At 42.9% G+C, this 17,545-nt stretch overlaps 1 protein-coding gene across 5 annotated transcripts in view; it reads right to left on the bottom strand.

Moving 5' to 3' along the window:
- grin2ba (glutamate receptor, ionotropic, N-methyl D-aspartate 2B, genome duplicate a) overlaps positions 1–17,545 on the bottom strand; it is a 145,252-nt gene that overhangs the window by 68,646 nt on the left and 59,061 nt on the right. The gene's annotated exons all lie outside the window — the stretch shown is intronic.

Here is a 17,545-nt window from a genome sequence, read left to right as displayed (position 1 = left end):
ACTCCGTTAATGAGTTTGTACACGGGGGTGGCTGGAGCAAATTCTGAGGGCTTCAAGCTGCTGTCCTTAATCTCACAGGTCGTGTTCATCATTTTTGTTTTATTAAAGCCAACAAGGCCATTTTTTTTAGCCCGCACAGAACTAGATTTAAATAACAAACAAGAAATGGCACACAGTAACCCCTGACTGAGTCTGTCTGCTGGGAGAAGCTCAGTCTAGAGACGTTAAATGTACACCAAACCAAACAGCATTACAGACACTCCAATAAACACTGCTTACATACTGATAACCGAGCCTGCGTCTTGCTGAGTGTTGAAACAGAATACCGAGGTGGACAGAAGAAGAGGAGGAGGTGAGAAATACTCGTCTAGACAGGACTCTGCAGTTCTGCAACATGAGCAGGTTATTTTGCATGTGTGTTTGTGTCTGTGAGTCATTCTGCGAGTGTCCAACTTGCGTGTACACAATGTACAGTAGTGTGTTTATGGTCACAGCATTCATGCTTCTAATGTGGCAAATGATATGAATGAGAATGAGGCTGTATTTTTTGTTGTTGTTTTTTAATTGCATGTGAGCAAATTGAAGCTGACAGTAAGACCAGGCAAACAGGCAGACCTGGTGCCGGCGTCTTAGGACTCTTTATGCACTTCATTCATCATCAAAGGCTAACCTGGCCCTCCCAGGGGATTCACGTGGGTTGATCTGTTACCTTGTTGCTGCATTAACGAGATCAGGGCTGCGCGATTGACGCAGCATGTCGAGGTGTACGGCGAGCATGGAAGATGAGAACTCTCGCAAGTAATGAGGGTAACGCGTTGCATCCATGAGGGTGAAAACACGTCATTATCCCCGTGCTGCCTGAAATATAAACATAGCTCCGGTGCAGGAGCTGTGTCTCGCGATCATGAAAAAATGATGCGAGCTCTGACGTCGTGCCGTGTTTCGCTGCTAACTCGAATCCAGTTGTTGCTCAACTTTCTGTCTCTTCTCCGCCCCTTCTTCTCTCATTCTTCATCTCTATCCATCTCGTCTCTCGCTCTGCCGTCCCATTAATACCACTGGAATTACTGCCAGGGCACGGTTATAATTGAATTTCCAGACTTGTGCACTCCCGCTCCCCCCCCCCCCCCCCCCCCACTTTATCCTCTATAGAGCACCCCTGCCGCCCTGCCTCCCCACCACCATTTCCTCTGGCCTTCTCCTTCTATCTCCCTTTTCTTAAGAGCAGTATTAATGTGCTGTCCAGCACACTCATTCAGAGTGCCAGAGGTCTGCAGAATTTTCATTAGCCTTTGAGAAAAGTACACGCTCAAAGAAGAGCAAGGCAAATGCAAAATCGGGAGGTGGGGTTTGGAGATACTGGAGAAAGAAAAAAAAAGAAAAGACGCTGGTAGCTTGACTAAAATGAAGTGCTGCAAACACCACTTTTCATTTACAGCAACAATAATTAGGGCCTGGCCACATTATCACCTCTGCTGGCATGAGGTGATCGATTAGCGAGCATTAAAATTCCCACAGGGGGATTCGAGGGCCAGCAAGTCAGTCAGCCAGGCACAAGAAGCCGGCCAGCAAGGCTTTGAAAACGCCTCAGAGCCGCTCACTGTCCTCTCTGTGGATCCACAGCTGACGTCAGTGCTGGCTACTGTACACAGGCAACAATACACTATACAACACAATATGCTGGGATGAATGGCCGGTGGAGACAGGGGAGAGAGAGAGATGGAGAGATACAAGGAGAGGCAGAGAAAGAGCAGATAAAACCACAGAAGAGAGAGCTGATAAGAGAAAAGAGCAGAGAGAAACCAAAGGGAGGGAAAAGGAATTAAGCAAGCTAGGGAAAAAAAGATAGAGATGTACAAAAAATGTTTTTAAAAAAAGCAGTGGGGATGTAGCTGAGATTTGAAGCCTCCAGAGGGACAGAGGCAGAGGACAGTGTGGTGACAATGGGATGAATGGAGAAGAACAGGGCAGGCTGGCAGACGGCTGTGATCCTGCATGGAGCGAGTGAGGGGCAGGAAGCCAGGAGTCAGTGAAGGAGCAGGCAAACGGAGGTGTGTGAGCGCGTATGTGAATGTGTGTGTGTGTGTGTGTCAGGCAGTCAGCCACCCATTTACAGAGGAGGCTAAGCCTGAGTTGTTCAACCACAGTGACAGGACTTCTGCTGTCAGAAAGAGGAAGAGAGAGGAGAGACACGTGTGCCTTCCTCTGTGTGAAACGTGTGTGTTTGTGCAAAATAGAGATGTATGTACGTGAGCATGTGTTTGTGTGTGTGTCGATGGGAGAGAAGTCAGGTATTACTCAGGTTGTAGGGATGCTGTCACATTATGGGAGGCATCCCTCTAATGAGGACGAAAAGCAAGTCCCATGAAAAAACTCTAATTTGTATCCAAAGGCTGGCATAAGCTTAGGTTTAGACTCCCCCTACCTCATCCATCAACTGGGTAGACTAATAAGGAAACTAAAGGCAATGCACTGGCTGCCGCATGTCATCTGCAAATCTCCATTCCTATATGATCCACTGAAGTTAATGTAATGTATTCTGGGCATACGACTGTGCGTGTGAGCACCTCTATTAATACATATGTGTGTGATTTTCTGCCTCTAATGTTGCCTCAGTGTGCCTGCGTGTCTGCAGTTGAGTAGATTTAGCCTCATAAAGGCTCTGTACTAGGTATGCACGTGTGTGTGTGTATTCTGTGGTTGATAGGTCTTGGTCTGCCAGAGTTGCCTGCTCTGCCCCAGAGCCTCCAAATGAGTGCACTCACACACTCCTGGAGCAGTTATTTGACTTGGAGAGGAGGGAGAGTCAATAACTCAGGTATTTCAATTACACACACAGGGGCACATCAGTGACTGCAAAAGAAATAGACCCACTTCCAATCTTGCTCTGGAATATGCACACACACACATACAAAAATACACACACATAATTCGCTTTAAACACACATATAAACACATTTAGGCAGGCACAAAATCTCTTGTTAGCATACACACATACACAGCAGCAGCAGCGGCAATCGAAACCCATCCTCCAAGTGAGGATTCCAACACAAAAAGACAAATCAACACCGCAATCACAGAATAATACCAGGGTGCTGCTTTAGACACACACAGGCACTCACGCACACTCCACACAAATAATGACATAGTAAAACAACATGAGGCGCACCGTTAAACGGGAAAGTGCATCGCAGCGTGATCACATAAAGCACATACTAAATGGGAACACAGGGGTCAAGAGCAAGCATTTTTCGCTTACATTAGCTGCATTTTGCTTTCTGTAGCTACATGTTTATGTGCAGCTACAGATGTAACGCTCACGCTCCTTTATGTTTTACCGCAACTGAAAACCAACATAGCGCCATTTGCGTAAAGATAAATCATGGCTGTCGGAGGATACGTGTCAGCTGAGGTTTTAGTGGGAAGCAATTTGGACTAATGGAGTGAACTAATATAGTTCCAAGGTAAGGTGTGCCAGTCCATTCGTCACCTGATCTACTGTGAACATTTTATTTATTTTTGGTTTAGTATGTGCTCATGTAATGTGGCTCTGAAGATGTTTTTGTGTAATTCAATTGTAATTAACTAACTATTTGTTTATCATTTTAAGCAGGCTTGGAATATATTGGAAATAAATCTTCGCTTTGCTATGTTATCCCTGCACAGCCCTGTAAATGCATGATTCACCATTTAAAAAGGAAAGCTTAACTTGTTTTGTAACTGCAAGCTTTCTGGGTAACTGTATCCTCATAATTATTACATCACAGCATACCATCCTGGAAGCAGTTAGTATTTCCTGGCAAAGAAAACTAACCTTCCTTCCTTTTGGCTAAGCTAAGCTAAGCTAGCCATACTAGCTAGCTTAGCTTAGCTTAGCCAAGCTGATATTTCAATACTAGCCAAGCTAGTATTGAAATATCAGCAATAAAAAAAGACATTGTTTAACTTTGTTTAACTTTAACAAGATCAAGATTTAATATTTTGTATGATGAACTTTATTCTTCAGTAGTCTGATCTCTCTTAGGCAGCTTCTTGCTATGTCTTTAAGTAGTCTTCAGGAATAGTTCTCCAGGCTTTCTGAAGGACATTAAAGCTCTTCTTTGGATGTTACTGCCTTTTATTCTATTCTCTGTCAGGATGGGCCCCCACTGCTTCAATAATGTTGATGTCCGGGCCAATCCATGTGTTTTTCTATCCAGGTATATTTTTCCGACGAGGCAGTGTGCTAAAAATGAAGGGGAGTCAGTTTTTTAGCTCAGTCTTGACCTCTTCTGAACAAATTGATGATGATTTGAACCAAAAATATCAAATCTGGATTCTTAACTCTATAAAGTTGTTCCCGCTGATTTTCAGCCCAGTTCTTGTGTAATCTAGTATGACACAGCCTTTTCCCTGTTTCCCTTCCTTAATAATGGCTTCTTGACAGCCTCCCTTCCATTGAGACTTCTTTCTAATGAGGCTTCAGTCAACAGTAGATGGATCGACTGAAGGGTCAGATGCATCTCGCAGATTCTGTGTCAAGTCTTTGCTGGTCTGTTTTTCCTGTTTCTTAAGGACATGACAGATGCAGATACTGTTTATCTGCTGGAGATACTTTTTAGTCCCACCACTTCTTCTTTTGTCCTTTTGTCCAGGTTAAAAATGTTTGACACACTGTACACCATGTCGAAATATGCCAGGTTTTCAGCTAATAGCTCTTTGAGAATCAGCTTGTTGGTGCAAAAATACTAGTTTATGCCTGTCTGTGTTATCTTTGGCATTTTTCACAGATTCAAGTAAAGAAATGGGAACAAATTATGTGCCGTAGTGACAGGCTGCTAATAACAAAGCACCTAAAGACATTTAAAATAGGTTATTTGCTAGGCTTGCTGTTACGTGTAGACACAACACTCCTTTATCACTTGGGTAAGGTCTTTTTTATGCTTGAATGATTTATTGGTGGCTTAACAAATAAACAAACATTTCCCTAAAAATGGTCAGGTGTAAATGCTGGACTGAAAATGAGTAAAAAAGCAGACCTTCAGAAAGCCTGGAGAACTATTGCTGGTATATGGAAGCAAGAAGCATGATATGAATAAAGGGTGGCTTAAGACTACTGTGCAGCACTGTAATTTTGTGCCTGTAGGTTCGTATTTACTTTACATATCTTTAAATATGCCGTGTCTATTCCACAGGAACAGACCTCATATTAAGAATGAATATTTATCCTAAATTCACAAGCATAAAAAAGCAAGAAAACCCCTTAACCGCATGTGAGAATGTGGGGCAAGGCTTAGATACCAATTAACTCACAAGAACTGCTATTTTTATATAACTTTATGAGCAATATGTATCATTGAGGCATCTGTTTTTAGTGAGGAAGTAGCATTTGGGAAAAAAAGAGGAGTGTGTGTGAAAGAGAGAGAGACAAAAACTGAGGTAGAGAAAGCCAGGGAGAGTGAGATGATGGTGTCTGTTGCTGGGAGGTTTTTGGCAATGCATATTTCTATCCTGCCTATAAAGGATTTTTTGAACTTGAGCGAGGGGGTGGGGGGTTGTGCTATTGACTGCTGCTGCACTGCCTGATGGAACGAGAAGCTAGCCAGAGAGAGAGAGAGAGAGAGAGAGCGACTGAGACAGAGAAAAAGAGGATGGAGGGATGAAAAACAGAGAGCTGGAGTGGGAGGTGAGGCGGGAGGAAAGAGGGAACAGCTGGCCTTCGCTTGAATATAGTGAATTTAAAAGACAGTGGGCAGGAGATATAAACTTGCCACAGCCACAGGCCTTCACACACACACACACACACAGGCACGCAGTGGAGCTAGAAGCAGGGCGAGGCAACGCACACACAAACACACAAGTGTTCGTTTCCGATAAGGCCTGTGAGCATAAGCCACCATCACCATATGCACTACGTATTGATGACGAATCCTCCCCTCTCCCCCCACATCCACCTCCCCGTCCCTCGTGCACTCTCTCTCTCCCTCTCTCGCTTCACCCACAATTATTATCTCTACCTCAATTAAACCTCGCCTCACTCGCGGTGTCTCTTTTCCCCTCTCGTACTTCACTCTTCTCATGCTTCATCATCCCTTTTCTTATCATGGAAGTCTACTTATCTTTAATCAAACACATACAAGCTTAATTAGCTCACACATTTGTCAGACCATCATCTAATTAATACTGACCTTATTCTAAGTACTTTTCAAGTTAATTAAAAAAAGGAAAAAAAGAGCCCAGGTCGCACTTATAATTTTTGACAGATTTTTCTTTAACATAATTGCGTTGCGACATGACAGCTACGTCCCCTTCCAGGTATTTAAAGGATGAAAAGAACAAATTTAACAAACGGGTGTTTCGGTTCATGTCTTAACACAATCAGACAGCTTGTGAGTGAAAGGTAATAGCACTTAACACTCAGACTCGCCACAAACTCAGGCACAGACACACAAATGCACAGATTGTTTCTCTCTGGCCCATTTCTGCTCTAAGTTTAGCAGACGACCCACAGAGGGGCCTCTGCAGTCTGATGCCCTTCCTGCTGCTGCTCTTGTTTGTCCCCTGGTCCTTGTAGAACAGTAATAGGTCTTTCTTTGTGCGTGTCTGTCTGTGTGTCTCATAGAGTTAGGCTAAGAAGACTGAACGGGGTGGCTAGAGGGAAAGGTGAGCCTACAAATTAAATTGGTGTACTCTGGTTTTTATATCTGTGTCTCTGTGAATGAGCCGCTGGGAGAGGCTGAGTGGATAAATGAGAAGATGGAGGTATAACTTTGGCAAGACTGATTTTTGTACGAGATCACAGACATATCATATTAGTCATTAGTCATTGACATTAGTCAAACGGTCCATCTGATCAGATCTGCAGTTGCTGATTCATCTTTACACCTGTGTGACTGAGGCCTTACTTTAAATGAGAAGCTCTCTTGCGTTGAGGTTTCATGTGTAGAACCTTAACAAGTTGTAGGTATTTAACTCAGATTAAAGACTCCTTTAAATAGCAACACACAGCTTTGGGACATGCTAGCAATTTAGCTAGCAATCGATAGCTAGCTTACTTGTTAAGTTAGCAAGTGTAAGAACCGAGCAGAGTTTCATTAGCTGATAATTTCTTGTGGGAAAGGTTAAGTTAACCAAAAAAGACAACAGATAACCAGGACAGGATAAAATGTACCAAACACTTGGCTACTCCTCGCCCTAAAAGCTGTTTATGTTGTTTTGATTTGGAAAATATGTCCTGTGTGAATGAAAGAACAGGCTGCTCTGGCAATTTTTTCTTGCTCGTACTGTCTGATACTATTAATTACTTGAGGTTTGTAGTATGTTGCACAGCCAAAACAGAGACCTCACACAGGCAATACAAGTTACATGTAAAAGACTATTAACTATTTAATTTGAATTTAAGGTCCAAAGCAATGCGGCTTGCTCAAAATGTATACAAGTACCATTAAAAGTATGAAAAAAAACAAAAATGAAGCGACAGCAAATGAAACAAGTAGGAAACATCCAGTGCAAATACAAAATTAAATTACTTCAAGCTAATCTGTCCATCATATCAAATCACGATGACTGAACCTTTGTGCCTATAGATACTCAAATGATTTACCCAAAGCCACCATGGTGAAAGTTAAAGAAGCGGTATGGGGAAAAGATCAATGATTCTTTGTTTTCGTTTCTCTCATTTGCAACTTCACAACCATCATAAAAAGTGTGAGTAAGTCACAGATTCATGAGAGGAAGTGGGGACAGAGGACACTCTGAGGTTCACCACAGAGTGTCCCAAAGTGGCTGTAAAGTGGTTTAGAGAGTCAGAGGGGTGAGCATGCTTCTATAGTCAGACATATTTGTTTTGTCCCTTGTTCAAGCAAAAGGGAAGAGGGGAAAGGTGATGCTAGCTTTAGCAAAGGGAAGCGATGCAGAGAGGAGGAGTAGGTAGAGGGGGGCACAGGTCAGTGAGATCCATATGAGGGATGTTATTAATCCATTCATTCCATTCTTCTGCTGCTATCTCCACCATTCCAGGCATATCTACCGATTTCGATCTCCAGCTTTGGCTTGCCCTCAGCTTTCCCCACTCTCCCTCCTTAGGTCCCTTCTTCTATCCTTCTAGCCTTTCCTCTTCCCCTGTATTGTACAACCGCTAACTTCCTTCCTTGTCGTCTTTGGCCTCCCCTGCTAAAGTTCCTGTCTGCTTTCTTTCTGTTCCTCTCTGGCTCAATCTCTCTCTTCCTCCCTCTCTCCATCTATCATGCATCCCAGGGTGCACCTGGTCCGCGCTGTCAGCCGAAGGCCCCGAGCCATCGTCACGCTGGGGTTGTTTCTCACCACTTCACACTACAAAAACCGAATGCTCAAACACACACACATACATGCGCACGCTCAAACAGATTCCCATCTCCCCACTATCGGGCTTTTTTCACCTCACCCACAGATTCACAGTTTATCTACAATACGTCAGTATGTGGTGCAGTGAGAAAACAGGCCCGGGTCACCGTTTATCCTTAAGAATCGTAGAAACCGGCGAAACGCGCAAAAAGCCGAATCTTCACAAGGTAGAGAACGATGGAGGGGTGTGGAGGACGGGGATGAAGAGCAACGAGAAAAATAACAGTACTATTGATATGTGCTTCTGTGTTCTTTTCCTGGCAACACGATAAAGGCTCGCTCTCAGTCACTGTCTGTAGCGAGACCACCCTCTCTATCTCCGCTCGCCCTCTTCCTCCTCCTCCTTCTCCACCTCCTCGCCCCATCCTTTCCAAAGCAAAAGACTACCCTCTCTATCTCCCTCGTCTTTTATCTCCACTGCTCTTTTCCCATCCCCTGTGTTTTTGCCTTTACATTTGGGGCATTTAGCTGCTGCTCTCATCCACAGTGACTTAACAGGCACAACTGCAGAGTCTCATTCTCTGACACCGAATCTAACAAATATTCTCGAACGCTGAAATTATGAGTGGAAGAAATTACTGAGAACATGTGTTAAAAATAAAAAAATAAAAAATAAAGAGGTTGATGTTTTCATCTCTCATCTCTGACTCACACAGACCACCCTCTCTGTCTCTGCTACACAAGTGAGGCTCCCCCAGTGAAGACTCCTTTCATTCACTGTGATGACAATTAAAATTCAAATCTGCTTTGCTGGCGTGACAGTGGCAGGGACAACACAAACATGTAACAAGACTACGGCTAAGACAATAAGCCAATCTGCACGCTCCTCTTCCCCTACCTCACTCATACTAAACTCGAAATCTTTCAAACGTAGCCTATTTTTGACAGCATGTTTGCCAAGTGTGGCCATTAAATGTATTTACACTCAGAGTAGTCGTTACTTCTAAGAAGCAGACATAAAAGCATAAAATTCAAACTGCCTTCTCCTGCGTGAGCAGTGTTGGGGTTGTTAGTCATCCCTTTGCAGTTACTCATTGTTTTTATTCAGTTAATCCATTACCTTACTTGTTTACTCTGTTCTCGTACTACTTTTGCGTCACTCTGCGATACTGCCTGAGATGCCCTGTCACGTAACTTCCATTAACAACATATTGCTAAATCTTACATGCACCCACTTATCGGCGCAAATCCCTATTCTAATAACGACACATACAAGATCTTTCTCTTATGCGCTTTAATAATGTATTAAAGCTGACAGCAAAGTTGGTAAAAACCAGCTCAAAGGGCACTTGACAGAAAAATGTAGCGGTGGGAACGAGGCTCAGCTGCATGCCTGATGTCGGGTTCAGGCTACACAACATTATCATAGTTGAAGAGTAATAAAATATGGCCCTTTTGAGACCAACAGACAATACGCCATACGACTGTACCTGGTAATTTTTTGTTCTTGAAGCCCAGTCTAGCAATAGCTGAGAAAAGAATATACACAAACAACGGCAACCAAAGTAGTTTTTAGGTAATCTTGCCAAAGACTGATGAGTTGCCATGGTGAGGCATCCGCAATCCACAAGGATCTCTGCTCCTGCTAGAGTGTTGGTCAGATATTAGTGAAACTTGTGCACAATAATCCCCCACTGGGTCAAAGCCAAGGTCATGCTTGCAAACTTGTTGAAATGTTTAATTCACCAGTGAGAAGCAAACGCATCGCTTTCTTTCCACACTTCGCACTAGGGTTGTGTTGATGGACGATGATGTCAGAGAGCTGGTCAAAGTTAATGACGATGGCTCGCCAATCAAGGCAATTTCTATCTAATTTCCCCACAGATGCATTAAATTAAAGCTGTCATTACGCAGAGATTCATAATAAATTAAATCTGCCAGGCCACAGTTTCGAGACGCACCTCCACATATGACCAACACTTGAATCACAGACGTGTCTGCGAGTGCACGGGCGCATACATGAGTTCGTGACCAGACTTCTGCGTGCTTTAAAGTTAATGCGCGTGAAGCAGCTACACTGATCTATCATCATCATCATCATCAAATGAAGAAAACGAGGATTTCTGATGGATTGAGAGTAAAATCAGAGCGCAATGGGATCGCGTTTGCAGAGACCTTGTTCATCTTGTCTGTATATACACATATATACATGTGCGTGTGTGAGAAGATGAGATGAGATATAGTTTTACAGCTAAATGACAACAGTGAGAGCAATAAGAGAAGATAAATAAATCATTTTAAAAGAAGAATCAGCGCAGTTTCATATGTTGTTCTGCTGGTTGGTTTTTCCCCTCCGGCTGTAAGAGGCTCTGACACGTTTCGCTTCTTCTTCGGCGATGTCAGGTTTTCTTTTTTTTTGGTTGTCATATTCTTGCAATATTAGTTTGTTTCCCTTGTCTTTATTCGTGCTGCAGGGTTTATTCATATGGAAGAGCTGAACTTCTCTTTGGGCTGGAAGATTCAGCTTTCTCCACCAGTTAGAAAAGCCAGTTTGCGGTCACTCACAGTATCCATGCTGGTAATGTTTTTGCTTTGACTTCCTGTTTGAGAGCGGTTGACTTTGAAGTACTTCTTTTTGTCTGGCTATAATGTAACTTGGTTGCTCCACACTGTGCTAAGGTCACGTATTGTTAGAGAGTTTTTTAGCAGTTCCTCTAATCACTCTAATCCTCTGACCTCCGAGGGATTCCACTGGTCCATTCTGGGAAGACTGGTTTAGGCTGGTTGCTGACTTGACTGTTTTCCACTTGCTCACACGTTCTGATCATCAGTTAATCAACTACATTTGATTCATGTGTTGCTGTACATCTGATGTTGTATTTACCACATTTAAAGACCTGTTAAGGACCAGATTATTTTTATTACGTCCTGACATGGAAAACTTTAGAATTTAAAGACGTTGTACTTTCTTTTTACCACATCTGTACATTGTTTCGGTCAAACTGTTATGGTCACAGCTCTACAAACCAAGAAATCCTCCAATGCTTTATATATAGATAGAGAGAGCGAGACACCTGTCTGTGTTTCTGCTTTTGCCCCACTCCACTTACATTTTGCTGTGCTGTTTGTTAAAAAAAAAAGAGGGAATAACTGCATTTTCTACTTCTCGCATTCACAACTCTGCACTCCGTGCTCCATCTCTACCTCTCTCTCTGCACACATACACCCCCATCACTTGCATGCACACACGTAGCCTGTCTTTCCTCTCCCTCCGCGTGCCGCCGTGACAGGCGTCCTCTGTAGCTGCCAAAGCTTTTTAACCACAACAATATCAAAATGGCACACAAAGACCCATTAGAGTCATCAAGCCGTTAAACCAGCAACCGGCAACCTTCGGCTTGGCAATTAGGAACATTTCATTCAACCTCGCTCCCCTGCACACACACACACACACACACACACCTTCCACCCATCCATTATTCCCTTTCTGTCTCTCTTGTACATGCTCCCTCTCTCTTTCATCTTTTCCTCTCCTCTGTCTCACCCATCCTCTCACCCTGCCAGCTGCACGTGCACACTTAATCATATTCACTATACCTCACACCAATCAACTCTCTTTCTCTATCCCCCCGGTGTTTTAGCCTCTCTCTCTCTCTCTGTCGCCAAAGTCCCCGTACTAGAGAGCCCCGCAATCAGCGGCATGATCGATTAACAGATTTCACAGTGCTGGACACGGTATTTACAGAGAATCAGATGAGATGAAAAGAAGGAGCGGGCCAAAATAATGAGGAGAACAGGGAGAAAAGGTTCAGCGTGCCGCTGTCGTGAGCTTTGTCAGTCGGATGCAACGGCCACGTAAGCACGTCAAGCTATAGAACGTGAATTTGAAGCGACCGATACATGTTTAGGAATAAAAGAGAGATTTTCCTTTGGTCGTGCACTTTTGATCCAACAGCTTCGGCCACAGCACCTGTCGGTCACGCTAATAAAGCTCATCCTTGAGCATTTGAACTAAGCGTGAAAAAAGGGGAGGGAGTAAAGGCCAGATGAGATTCAGCTGGTATTTTTTCCCTTTTCTTTTTTTTTTAACTAAATATGCATTTTGCTTTTTTTTTCTTGTAAAACAACCATAAAAGATATCAAAAACCAAAAAAACTTACATTTTTAATGCCAACTCACAGAGAGTAAAGAATATTTTGATAATGAAATGCAGACTTTTGCTCCATCTCGCTCATTTCCTGTTCTCTCACTACTGCCTGTAATAAACACAGCTAAAATTCCCCGAAGCACTTGTAAAACCTCTTTAGGTTATGCTAGAAAATAATTGGAATGACTTACTTTAAGTGGAACAATTAATCACTTTGTTGTTATTCCCTATAATTAGATTTCCAAATAATTATTTACAGAGTTACTGACAAAGAAGCATCCAGCTGGTCTGGTCATATATAGTGGATTATTACGTTTTAACAGATTTAAAACCTCAACATAAAAAAAAAATCACATCTTGTTTATTTGAGCCAAGCTGAGCTCCATAAAGAAAGTAAAAATAGTCAGCTTGACCTGATTTGGGTCTTCCTGATCTATGTGAACCTACCTATTTTAAATCTATTTACTCAGAATGTCAGCGTTTACTAAAGATCTTGAAACATCCGGCAGACTTAAAACTCAGTGGCACATAAAGCAGCGGGGATGGGAGCATTAACCAAAGGTTTTGGGCATCGCATCAAACATTTTAAGAAGAAGGGCTCGATCTTCCTGAATGATGCTGGTTAGAAATATTCAATGAGAGCACCTCCTCCCAGCCTTTGATTTACAGCTCGGTTTATAGCGAACAGTGAATGCCCACAAACCCTTTACTGACCGATTAAGCCCTTGGCTGTGATTTCGCACGCATAAACACTTCTGATGTATGGTTTTCTACATCCATAAGGACTGGTTATGATTTCACACAAAGTCATTCCGCTCACATCCCTCCCTCTCCCCATCCTCTTCCTCCACTCTTGACAGTTGGTTGCAACAGCAGCCAGCGAATGCTCACAGCGGAGGTGCAAACTATTCTTCCTCTCCCTCGCTGAGGCTCCGCACGCACACGCGGATGAACGCAGACGCACGACTTGCACGCTTGCAGGACGCGCGAGCAGGCACATTTGAAATTAAGCGTGCATATGCATAAGGTGCACCTATGTATACTTTCACAGGCACACCAGCTGGGACACTAGAGCCAGCTTTTGGCTTTCGAATTCACTGTCTTCTTGCCTGCCTAAATGCTGTGTCACACAACTGAAGCTGCCTCTGGAGCCCGCGCTGGTGACTCTCTCGCTCATTCACGTGCACGCTTAAAGAGCCGATTAAATGCCAGTGGCAAACGCTTCACCGCTGTCTATAGAAACAAGTATTTGACATACTGGCAGTGCGATATCTTCCAGTTTTCATGTCAGAATGTGAAAAAATAATTACAGCTTCTTTGTCTGAATGGATTTCAACACCGGCTTTTTTCCCCAGCTACTACACTACAGTTTAGTGCCGTGTGCGCGTTGCCTGGCTTTAATCACCTTGCTAATATTACTCTCCTGCTGTTTTTCATTCATCCGTTTGCTTCATCACATCTCTGCTTTATCTTTGCCTTCTTCATCCAGACAATCTGAATTCTTCATTAAAATGTATCAATTAAAAAAAAGATCCTAAAAATATCAGGAGCATGATATCACTGTGGAGTTACTTTCAGAGTATTAACTCTAAAGGCAGACATAATGTATTGCACAATTACCAGCTGAGGGTAAGTAAGGGTAACAGTATTTACCGAGCAGGCAAGCTGGGCTTCAGTCCAGTTAAAAAGTTAGCAGAGTGGCAATAATGCATTCATGTACATGCTCATATACACATTCAGCATATATTCAATTAAAGACTTAATTGGAGCTCACAAACACAAACACTTGAGCAGCATACAGTCACAGCATATACAATGCTTTATTAAACACAACCTTCTAATATGCTATAGGCGTTTTTTCATGAATTCTATTATAACTCTATGTCATACACGCTTTTCCTTAGATAATAAATGCAGGCTAATTACGCAAACTCACACGTCAAAGTGGCAGAGAAATGAGGAAATTATGAACAGAATTAAAAATCAAGTTAAAAACAATCTCCAAAAAGGAAACGATGATCTCGGCAACGCTCACGAAGTCAGGTCACACAGGGATCAGCTCAAATGAGCTGGCTGCAAAACGATCTGTTTGAATGCATCATGAGACGAGCGAGCTTCAAAGAGGCCAAAACGCGTGCATAAGCTGCAGGTGCACAGGACACGATAAAACTGCATGTCTAAAAATAGATTCTTAAAAGGCTGACGCTAACCAGCTGGGACATGATGGACGTATACAGTTTGTCAACACAGGACGAGTGACAAATGCTAAACGACGTACTTGGCATGCAAACTTCAATTTGCCTTCAACAGCTGTGGAAAGTGCCGTAATATATTTAACCACACATTTCACTAGTTTTCTGAAGGAAGTGATGCAGTTTTTATTTGATTAAAAATAAGATACACTTTTAAAATTAGCTGCAATTTAAAGGAAAATGTTCACCTGAAATTTTTACCCGGTAATAGCATCCTGTTTTTTTGGTGTATTCTAACATTTTGGCACCATCTTGTTATTTTATGTCCGTATGAAGCTCTTAGGAGGAGCCTGAATCTAAACAGTCAAACTACAAACAAAACAGTTAAAAGAGCTAAACACTGCTTGCATCAATCAAATGACATTATATAATATAAAATGTCATTTCACTGCATAACAAGTGCTTCTACATGAAATTGAGTACATTTAGCTGATCATGCACCTGTAGCTTTACTGTGATCATCTAAAAATCTGTTGAATTCTTCTTCCTGGAAGAGAACTATAATCCGAAATAACCTGAAAACCCTTGGCCGGATGTAGAACATCCTGGCTCCTCTCCTGTCCCTTCCTTCTCTGTGATATTAAATAGCCACCTGACAATGTTTCTCATTAGACTAAAGAGGCAGGTGCTCCATCATTTGGCATTTTCATTTCCATCAGGCCACCGCCTCGTCCTCCTCAGAGTAATGCGCTGCTCGTGCGGCTAAAGCGTGACTTATGGATGATTTAGACTTCTGAGGTACAGTAGGCTATGTCTAAGACATAACCTACTGTACATAAGTAGTGTTTCATATGCCGTGCCAGCCACAATACAAACACATAAAATACTGTGAGCTTCTCCCTTCTGGGTCCCCACTTTCTGCTGTGGTCTTTTCTTTCCTGAGGCAAACATTTGTCCCTAAAGTTTTTCCATTTTGTACATTTTTTCACGTCCACTTGGATAGTTTTGGCAATTTCACCATGGAATTTGCTGTGATCTTTAAGTCTATATATTATAATATATCCCTTGTGTTATATTTTCTGACAGACAAATTAAAAAACTGTGCAGCCAAAAACGCAGAGGATGAATTGCGAGCACTGAACAGGCCAATCACAAAAGCTGGGTTCAAGCAAGGTGCAGTAGCATTGCGTAGAGGTGCATGTTGACATGCACAGCACAAAGTACCGCATAGCTTACACTATAATGTGGTGTGAGATATGGAGTAGGATATGGCTAGAGGTATTGCATAGTGTACACTGCACAGTATAAGGTACCTCACAGAATACGGCACAGGTTACATCATAGCACAGTGCAGGGTGTAGGGTTTCAGAGGGGTTTACCATTACTACATAACTACATCACAGATTTAACACGAAGCAAAAATCCCCTGTTAATGTGTGGCGTGTTTTCCTGGGCTCGGGGTCGCTCGTCTTCAATCAGAAAGCAGGTACAAAAGCAGGAGGTGGAGAGGGGTGAAGAAGGGTGAGGAAGCAAGAGGAACGAAGCAACCCAGGAAAGAAAAGGTCAGATGCCAGAGGGAGCTGGGAGTGAAGGCAGCAGAGAAAACAGACAAATGCTCTAAATCTTGTTTAACTTTACATGACGTTTTTTTCCCCCCAACACTCGTCACTCTCTTTGTTCCTCCAGCTTTGTCGCTTCACATCCCTCTCCCTTCCTCCCATCTGTGCTTGTCCTGCACATGCGTCACTCCCATTCCTCCATTTCTATCAGTCTCTATCTTGTTTGCATGTTTTATCTCCAGCACACACACACACACTCTTCATCATTTCCCATGCTGAACCATCTCTACTTGTATGTCCTCATTTGTCCTTACCCTCCATTTCTGCTGGAAGCACACTGAACACCATTCCGCTTTATATCCGAACTCGATCCAAACCCATCCGTCCATTCTTAAGCTACACCTCTCCTACTTTTCTCTCCCTCCCTCCTGTTCTGATTGGATTATTATTATCCTCTAAATGGGCTTTTTTGTTCGGACGATTCAGCGTTTTGAATGAATATTTAAACTGGAGTTTCTAAAGTTATTATCCTCCAAATGGATTATTATGCACAGCACCCAGCTGGAATGTATAAATTACAGTTTAGCGTGTTGATTTTTTCAATTTGGCTTGTCTTGCGATTCTTCGGAGCCCTGGATGCTCTTTCCTCTCTCACGCTTTTTCCCTTTGTCCCTTGCCATCTCTCTCTTTTGTCCTACTTTTGAACCCAGTTATTCTATCTATCTCTCTGTCCTCCCTCCAGACCCTCACTCTTCCTCTCTGTCTCCCTGCCAACCCGCCCCTTCATCCCCTCGCCCTCCTTACTTCTTTTTTTCTCACTCATTCCCACTGTCTCTCCCTTGTCCTGCTTCTCTGTTGTTGTTGTTTTTTTTGTTTTTTTACACCCTCAATCACTCTCCCTTTAATGTTAATTCAAATTGCCTGGTTAGGGAGGACATTACAGTTCCAATAATGCCAAAAGCACTTAGGGGAACATAATCAATCTCACTCTCTCGCGCTCAGTTCCTGCCCTCCTTCTCTTTGTTTTCACACCCTATTTTGTATTCCCTCCATATGTGGAACAGGACTCAAACTGCCTGTCTCCTCTAATTCTCAGCACTATCTCAACACTCCCTTCTAATATACCCCTTTTCCTTACTTTACCCCTGCTGTCTCAGTGTCTTTCTCCAGTTAATGGCAGCATGATATCACATACAACACGGCCTGGCTTGACCCTTGTTGCAATTAAGAAAATCTGGGAATTAAAGGGAGCGCTTAGATGTTTGTTTATATCATCATAAGCAGCGATGATACTGGGCGCATGTGCAGGTGGGTGATGCATGATTTACAGCCTCAGTAAACACTTC

Source organism: Neolamprologus multifasciatus, chromosome 4 (assembly GCF_963576455.1).
Source record: "Neolamprologus multifasciatus chromosome 4, fNeoMul1.2, whole genome shotgun sequence".
Lineage (NCBI taxonomy): Eukaryota > Metazoa > Chordata > Actinopteri > Cichliformes > Cichlidae > Neolamprologus > Neolamprologus multifasciatus.
Note: the sequence above shows the minus strand (reverse complement) of the source record. Positions and strands in the feature narration are given on the sequence as shown.